Here is a 9,568-nt window from a genome sequence, read left to right as displayed (position 1 = left end):
AGGACTTGTCTGAAGACAGAGGAAGCTTGTGAGCAAGCTGCTGCTGTAGGCTGCCTAGAATACTTTCACATATTACCTAGCATTAAATCCAGCACACAATAACCGTTGGGTGGATGGATGGACAGACAGGTGGAAAGATGGATGGACAAAGCAACAATATGAAGACCTTTGGAACTTACCATTAATCTTGGCTGACTGATAAGAGGAGCATGTAAGCACTCTAGAATGACAGTTCTTTTGGGCAATTTTTATTTTGCAGTAGGTTTAGAATTGCTAGTTTTTATAGTGCCTCTGACTGTATTTAAAAGAGAACTTCTCATCCTGTTTACTGACAGCTTTTCAATATTTGATATACACCACAAATCACAAAACCACTAAGCAAGTTTTCAAGAGTTTTCAAATGCAGTTCCAAAAAGCCCTAACAAAATTGTACTTGCCTCACCAAATGTGAAAGTTCCTCCCATGGCTTCTTCTGCCCAAATCATTAGTTTCATTATCATCCTGAAGCAGATATTCCAAGACACCATCAATTCCTACAAAAAAAGAAGAAAAAGAAATAGATCAGGAAACACCCATCTAACTGTTTCATTAACTTCCTCAGCTGAAACTACAGTTGAGTTAAAGGTGATCAGTAAAATACCTAAAACGTTAATTTAAAAAATACTTGTGATATCATTTCTCTTTTTGATCCATCCTTAAATTTAAGTTCTTTTTTAATAGATTGGAAACAAGGGATTTATTTTTAACTCTCAATCTGTTGTCATTATGCTGAGGGTAAGTAAATGAGGGCAATGGTCAAAGTGAAAATAATCTCATAGAGAAACGGACAGAGATGGAGAGAGAATGTGCCTTTAAATCACCAGAGAGGCCATAGAGGTAGAATATCGGACAAACATATAGCCAGGTCCTAACCTTAGGGGAGGGACAGCTATGCGTGGCTTGATGGGGCAAGCACACTTACCTGCTCTAAGAGTCACATATTGCTTTTTTACTGCTTCCTCTAATGTCTTTTCATCATGGTCTTAACATAGTCTTATAAACTGCTCTATCTACTGCTCACCCCTTCACTTCTAGTCTTCTGACTGCCTGCGGGGAGAGAACAAAAATGACTTGGGATGGGAGAGATGGGCCGAGAATGATGGAATCCTGGAGAATATTCACTCATCAGCTGTGAGAAGAAGTCAGTGGACCGCTGCGGCTCTTTATTTGCATAATGAGGTTATTCCCCTGGATACCCCAAGGTTACTTCCAGGTCTAACATTTGATATTTTCATCCCTTTTGGTCAAAGACATGACACTGCCTGGAGAAATTAAGTGTCCTATGACATTAACTTAACATTAAGTAGTAGGAATTAAAGATATCACTGTTACAAAGATATATTACATTGTTACAAATATATATACAGCAAAGATATATTAATAAAGATATCATTCTCTGTTAATGTTCTACAGGAATCTCTTCCTTCCAGTGTATTTATATTGTAAAAATGGTTCTGATGTCTCCTGGCAGCAATGCAGAACTACAATGTAAAGGAATGGGGACGTGGAGGTCAGTGGGGAAATGTATAGATTGTAGTATCCAGTGTTTTCAAATCATCTGTCTATATATGAAAACTGAGAATCAATCTGTAAATGTTCAAGTATGGATGGTTGTTTTATATTAAAAAAATAGTTCTAACTTTAATACACTTAAGACGTTTTCCTGGAAAATTTTCTAATTTAGCATGATGAAAAGAATGACTGGTTTTTGAAGTGCAGTTGAACAGGCAAATTTCCTTTATAAGAAAATAACACATAAATGCAAGGATTACAACTTTGAAATTGCTTGAAATCTTTTCTACCAGCAAACACTGAAATTTATATCTATTTATATTACCTTCTTTCAACAAATGCTTTAACCTTAGCATTTTATAGCCCCTTCCTTTATATCCTCCTAAGCAAAAACTAATTTTGTGGCAAACATTTAGTGAAATATGATTCATCTCACCTATTTCATTCTATCCATATGGCTTCTAAGTCTTGAGAGTACAGGTGGAAATTGTCCATAGCAAATTGTTCTTGTCATTGTTTCCTGAATATTTCAGTATTCAATTAACCATAGTTTAAATTAGTCAGAACATCCAGGAAATGAACACTGGTGAGACTGAATGAGGCAGAAAATTTGATTGTGTTATACATGAAATTCAGCTATTCAGTGAAATTCTCCAATTGTGGTAATTCTGCTGTCCTGATTACAATTATTTCATCTATGTGGTGCATATATATTTTAATCTTCTCCTGACACCGTCTGTTGTTATAAATGAATTTATCTTCCCAGCTATTCACAAACGCATTTGCATTATTGAGGTCATGTCTGACTATAGGTCTTGGTTCCATGATTTAAACAATACTTAATCTTACCTCCTGGGATTATTTTTGCATCAGATGATAATTGATTGGAAATCCACTGACAAATAATAAAGATATCATTTTCTGTTAATGAGCTTGACAAAGGAGGGTTCGTGCCCTTATATTTTAAAAAGAAACATTTCTTGACCTTGAATACAGGACTAAAATTACTTTATATCACGAAACATTCACAATAGAATGTTAGTTAAGCTTAACAGTTTTCTGGCAAAAGCCCTTCTAGATACTTGCAGAATTCCTGTGAAAGCGGGTTCTAAACATGTTTTCAGCCCATGTGGCCCTGACCTCTGGAAGTTAGTCCACTTACAGTCTACATCCAGATTTTCTTTCCTATTTTCCTTCCTCCCTCCCTCTCTCCTTCCTTTCTTTAGTTCCTTAACGTATTTCTTTGTTCTTTTTTTTCCTCTATAGTGTCTAGTTGCTTTTTCCAATTTCCATTGTTAAGGCTGGGATTCCATAGGAAATAAAGGTGAAAAGAAGTAAAAAATTGCGCCTTGGGGGAGTGCAGAGAAGATGTGGGAGCAGTGACATATTTTTTAGTGTCTCCTTTTAATTTCTCCCCATTTATGCTTATTGTATTCTTTTCAGATTTTTTAAAGTTTATTATTATTTTTAGAGATGGACTCTCGCTATATTAACCCAGCTGGCTTCAGACTCCTAGGCTCAAGTGATCCTCCTGCCTCAGCCTTCTATGTAGGTGTGCACCACCTAGCCTGGCTATTTTTGTTGTCTATTTCACTCAATTTATACAACAAAACCTGAGACAAGTAGTCTTGCTTTATTTTTCAGTTCTTAAGCAGCTATTATGTAAAGATAGCTAAAATTTTCTTCAAAAAGAAAAAACTGCCATCCATTTTTATTTTTATGGAAATTTTGGAAAGCTTAAAAACACTTCTGTTGAAGAGAACTGACATCCTATAAGCATACAGTCTCAAGTCAATACCTAGAGGTTCCCAGTACTAGTCCAAACTCCATTACTGATGGCATCATGGCAAGGTTTTGAAAATCACTTATTTTCTTAGCATTTTCCCCTAAATCAGGGACAATGATAACATCCTCTCCACAAAAGTACAAGGTAACTATCAAGGATTGACTCTCTCAAAACATAAATCCCGGAAGGCAGGCAAGATGGCCAAATGGAAACAGCTCCAGTCTACAGTTCCCAGCGAGATTAATGCAAAAGGCAGGCGATTTCTGCATTTCCCTCTGAGGTACCCAGTTAATCTCATTGGGACTGGTTAGACAGTGGGTGTAGCCCACAGAGGGCGAGCCAAAGCAGGATGGCGCATTGCCTCACCCAGGAAGCGCATGGGGTCAGGGAACTCCCTCCCCTAGCCAATGGAAGCTCTGAGAGACTGTGCCAAGAGGAGCGGTGCACTTTGGCCCAGAGACTATGCTTTTCCACAGTCTTTCCAACCCCTAGACCAGGAGATTCCCTCCGGTACCTACACCACAAGGGACCTGGGTTTCAAGCGCAAAACCGGGTGGCCACTTGGGCAGACACTGAGCTAGCTGCAGGGTTGTTTGTTTGTTTGTTTGTTTTCCATACCCCAGTGGCACCTGGAATGTCAGAGAACTGTTCACTCCCCTGGAAAGGGGGCGGAAGCCAGGGAGCCAAGTGGTCTCACTCAGCAGATCCCACCCCCACAGAGCCCAGCAAGTTAAGATCCATTGGCTTGAAATTCTCATTGCCAGCACAGCAGTCTGAAGTTGACCTGGGACACTGGAGCTTGGTTGGGGGAGGGGCGTCTGCCATTACTGAGGTGTGAGTAGGCGGTTTCACCCTCATAGTGTAAACAAAGCTGCCAGAAAGTTCGAACTTGGAGAGGCCCACCGCAGCTCTGCAAAGCTGCTGTAGCAAGACTCCCTCTCTCGATTCCTCCTCTCTGGGCAGGGCATCCCTGAAAGAAAGGCAGCAGCCTAAATCAGGGGCTTATAGATAAAACCCTCATAACCCTGGGACAGAGCACCTGGGAGAAGGGGCGGCTGTGGGTACAGCTTCAGCGTACTTAAATGCCCCTACCTGATGGCTCTGAAGAGAGCAGCGGATCTTCCAGCACAGTGTAGAAGTTCTGCTAAGGGTCAGACTGCCTCCTCAAATAGGTCCCTGACCCCATGTCTCCTGACTGGGAGATACCTCCCAGCAGGGGCCGATAGACACCTCATACAGGAAAGCTCCAGCTGGCATCTGGTGGATGCCCCTCTGGGACGAAGCTTCCAGAGGAAGGAACAGACAGCAATCTTTACTGTTCTGCAGCCTCTACTGGAGATACCCAGGCAAACTGGGCCTGGAGTGGACCTCCAGCAAACTCCAGCAGAACTGCAGCAGAGTGACCTCTTAGAAGGAAAACTAACGAATAGAAAGAAATAGCATGAACATCAACACAAAGGACGTCCAGACACGGAAAATCCCATCCAAAGGTCACCAGCATCAAAGACCAAAGGTAGATAAATCCACAAAGATGAGGAAAAACCAGCACAAAAAGTCTGAAAATTTCTAACACCAGAATGCCTCATCTTCTCCAAAGGATCACAACTCCTCACCAGCAAGGGAACAAAACCAGAGAATGAGTTTGACAAATTGACAGAAATAGGCTTCAGAAGGTGGGTAATAACAAACTCCTCCAAACTAAAGGAGCATGTTCTAACCCAATGCAAGGAAGCTAAGAACCTTGAAAACAGGTTAGACGAATTGCTAACTAGAATAACCAGTTTATAGAAGAACATAAATTACCTGATGGAGCTGAAAAACAGCACGAGAACTTCATGAAGCATACTCAAGTATCAATAGCTGAATCAATCAAGTAGAAGAAAGATATCAGAGATTGAAGATCAACTTAATGAAATAAAGCATGAAGACAAAATTAGAGAAAAAATAAAAAGAAATGAACAAAGCCTCCAAGAAATATGGAACTATGTGAAAAGACCAAATCTACATTTGATTGGTGTACCTGAAAGTGACAGGGAGAATGAAACCAAGTTGGAACACATGCTTCAGGATATTACCCAGGAGAACTCCCCCAACCTAGCAAGATAAGCCAACATTCAAATTCAGGAAATACAGAGAACACCACAAAGATACTCTTCAAGAAGAGCAGTCCCAAGACACATAATTGTCAGATTCACCAATGTTGAAATGGAGGAAAAAATGTTAAGGGAAGCCAGAGAGAAAGGTCTGGTTACCCACAAAGGGAAGCCCATCAGACTAAAAGCAGATCTCTTGGCAGAAAGCCTACAAACCAGAAGAGAGTGGGGGCCAATATCCAACATTCTTAAAATAATTTTCAACCCAGAATTTCATATCCAGCCAAACTAAGCTTCATAAATAAAGGAGAAATAAAATCCTTTACAGACAAGCAAATGCTGAGAGATTTTGTCACCACCAGGTCTGCCTTATAAGAGCTCCTGAAGGAAGCACAAAACAAGATAAGGAACAACAGATACCAGCCACTGCAAAAACATACCAAATTGCAAAGACCATCAACACTGTGAAGAAACTGCATCAATTAATGGGCAAAATAACCAGCTAGCATCATAATGACAGGATCAGATTCACATATAACAATATTAACCTTAAATGTAAATGGGCTAAATGCCCGAACTAAAAGACACAGACTGGCAAATTGGATAAAGAGTCAAGACCCATCAGTGTGCTGTATTCAGGAGACCCATTACACGTGCAAAGACACACATAGGCTCAAAATAAAGGGATGGACTAATGTTTACCAAGCAAATGGAAAGCAAAAAAAAAAAAAAAGCAGGGCTTGCAATCCTAGTCTCTAATAAAACAGACTTTAAACCAACAAAGATAAGATCAAAAGAGACAAAGAAGAGCATTACATAATGGTAAAGGGATGAAGTCAACAAGAAGAGCTAACTATCCTAAATATACATGCACCCAATATAGGAGCACCCAGATTCATAAAGCAAGTCCTGAGAAACCTACAAAAGAACTTAGACACCCACACAATAATAGTGGGAGACTAACACTGTCAATATTAGACAGATCAATGAGAAAATTAACAAGGATATTCAGGACTTTAACTCAACTCTGGACTAAGCAGAACTAACAGACATCTACAGAACTCTCCACCCCAAATCAACAGAATATACATTCTTCTCAGCACCACACTGCACTTACTCTAAAACTGACCACATAATTGGATGTAAAACACTCCTCAGCAAATGCAAAAGAATGGAAATCATAACAAACAGAGTCTCAGACCACAGTGTAATCCAATTAGAGCTCAGGATTAAGAAACTCACTCGAGACTGCACAACTACATGGAAACTGAACAAATTGCTCCTAAATAACTACTGGGTAAATGAGGAAATTAAGGCAGAAATAAATAAGTTATTTGAAACCAATAAGAACAAAGACACAACGTACCAGAATCTCTGGGACACAGCTAAAGCAGTGTTTAGAGGGAAATTTGTAGCACTAAATGCCCACAAGAGAAAGCAGGAAAGATCTAAAATCAACACCCTAACATCACAATTAAAAGAACTAGAGAAGCAAAAGCAAACAAATTCAAAAGCTAGCAGAAGACAAGAAATAATAAAATCAGAGCAGAACTGAAGGGGATAGAGACACAAAAAACCCTTCAAAAAAAGAATCCAGGAGCTGGTTTTTTGAAAAGAGCAACAAAATAGACCGCTAACCACACTAATAAAAGAAGAATCAAATAGATGCAATAAAAAATGATAAAGGGGATATCACCACTGATCCCACAGAAAAAGAAACTACCATCAGAGAATACTATAAACACCTCTATGCAAACAAACTAGAAAATCTGTAAGAAATGGATAAATTCCTGGACAAATACACCCTCACCCTCCCAAGTCTAAACCAGGAAGAAGTTGAATCCCTGAATAGACCAATAACAAGTTCTGAAATTGAGGCAGTAATTAACATCCTACCAACCAAAAAACTTCGAGGACTAGATGGATTCACAGCCAAATTCTACCAGAGGAACAAGGAGATGCTGGTACCATTCCTTCTGAAACTATTCCAAACAAAAGAAAAAGAGGGAATCCTTTCTAACTCATTTTATGAGGCCAGCATCCTGATACCAAAACCTGGCAGAGACACAATCAAAAACGAAAATTTCAGTCCAATATCCCTGATGAACATCGATGCAAAAATCCTCAATAAAACCCTGGCAAACCAAATCCAGCAGCACATCAAAAAGCTTTTCCATGATCAAGTCAGCTTCATGACTTGGGATGCAAGGCTGGTTCAATATATGCAAATCAATAAACATCCATCACATAAATAGAACCAATGACAAAAATCACATGATTATCTCAATAGATGCAGAAAAGACCTTTGATAGAATTCAATACCCCTTCATGCTAAAAACTCTCAATGAACTAGGTATTGATGGAATGTATCTCAAAATAATAAGAGTTTTTATGAAAAACCCATAGCCAATATCATACTGAATGGGCAAAAACTGGAAGCATTCCCTTTGAAAACTGACACAAGACAAGGATGCCCTCTCTCACCACTCCTATTCAATGTAGTATTGGAAATTCTGGCCAGGGCAATCAGGCAAGAAAAAGAAATAAAGCATATTCAAATAGGAAAAGAGGAAGTCAAATTGTCTCTGTTTGCAGATGACATGATTGTATATTTAGAAAACCCCATCTTCTCAGCCCAAAATCTCCTTAAGCTGATAAGCAACTTCAGCAAAGTCTCAGGATACAAAATCAATGTGCAAAAATTACAAGCATTTCTATATACCAACAATAGAAAAGCCAAATCATGCGTGAACTCCCATTCACAATTGCTACAAAGAGAATAAAACACCTAGGAATTCAACTTACAAGGGATGTGAAGGACCTCTTCAAGGAGAGCTACAAACCCCTGCTCAAAGAAATCAGGACACAAACAAATGGAAAAACATTCCATGCTCATGGATAAGAAGAATCAATATCATGAAAATGGCCATACTGCCCAAAGTAATTTATAGTTGATGCTATCCCCATCAAGCTACCATTGACATTCTTCACAGAATTAGAAAATACTACTTTAAATTTCAAAAAAAGAGCTCACATAGCCAAGACAATCCTAAGCAAAAAGAACAAAGCTGGAGGCATCATGCTACCTGACTTCAAACTATACTACAAGGTTACAGTAACCAAAACAGCATCGTACTGGTACCAAAACAGAGATATAGACCAATGGAACAGAACAGAGGCCTCAGAAATAATACCATACATCTACAACCATCTGATCTTTGACAAACCTGACAAAAACAAGCAATGGGGAAAGGATTCTCTATTTAATAAATAGTGTTGGGAAAATTGGCTAGCCATATGCAGAAAACTGAAACTGAACTCCTTCCTTCCACCTTATGCAAAAATTAACTCAAGATGAATTAAAGATGTAAACTTAGGACCTAAAACCATAAAAATGCTAGAAGAAAACCTAGGCAATACCATTCAGGACATAGGCATGGGCAAAGACTTCATGACTAAAACACTAAAAGCAATGGCAACAAAAGCCAAAATTGACAAATGGGATCTAATTAAAGAGCTTCTGCACAGCAAAAGAAACTATCATCAGAGTAAACAGGCAACCTACAGAATGGGAGAAAATTTTTTCAATCTATCCATCCGACATAGGGCTAATATTCAGAATCTACAAAGAACTTAAATTTACAAGAAAAAACAACCCTATCAAAGAGTGGGTCAGGGATATAAAAGCTCTCAAAAGAAGACATTTATGCAACCAATAAACATGAAAAAGAGCTCATCATCACTGGTCATCAGAGAAATGCAAATCAAAACCACAATGAGATACCATCTTCAGTTAGAATGGCAATCATTAAAAAATCAGGAAACAACAGATGCTGGAGAGGATGTGGAGAAATAGGAATGTTTTTACACCGTTGGTGGGAGTGTCAATTAGTTCAACCATTGTGGGAGACAGTGTGGTAATTCCTCAAGGAGCTAGAACCAGAAATACCATTTGACCCAGCAATCCTATTACTGGGTTTATACCAAAAGGATTATAAATCATTCTACTATAAAGACACATGTACACGTATGTTTATTGCAGCATTGTTCACAATAGCAAAGACTTGGAACCAACCCAAATGCCCATCAATGATAGACTGGATAAAGAAAATGTGGCACATATACACCATGGACTACT

The 9,568-nt window shown here is 38.9% G+C and overlaps 1 long non-coding RNA gene across 1 annotated transcript in view; it reads right to left on the bottom strand.

Annotated features, from left to right (window-relative positions):
- Positions 1–968: 968 nt before the first annotated feature.
- Positions 969–9,568, bottom strand: part of LOC105553207 — an 87,809-nt gene continuing 79,209 nt past the window's right edge. The window contains exons 2-3 of the long non-coding RNA XR_001008119.1: positions 1,988–2,134; positions 969–1,146 (exon numbers count right to left, since the gene is read on the bottom strand). This is a non-coding gene — a long non-coding RNA (uncharacterized LOC105553207). The remainder of the gene's footprint in view (positions 1,147–1,987; positions 2,135–9,568) is intronic.

Source organism: Mandrillus leucophaeus, unplaced genomic scaffold (genome assembly GCF_000951045.1).
Source record: "Mandrillus leucophaeus isolate KB7577 unplaced genomic scaffold, Mleu.le_1.0 Scaffold587, whole genome shotgun sequence".
NCBI classification, from domain to species: domain Eukaryota; kingdom Metazoa; phylum Chordata; class Mammalia; order Primates; family Cercopithecidae; genus Mandrillus; species Mandrillus leucophaeus.
This window is presented reverse-complemented; position numbering and strand designations above follow the sequence as displayed.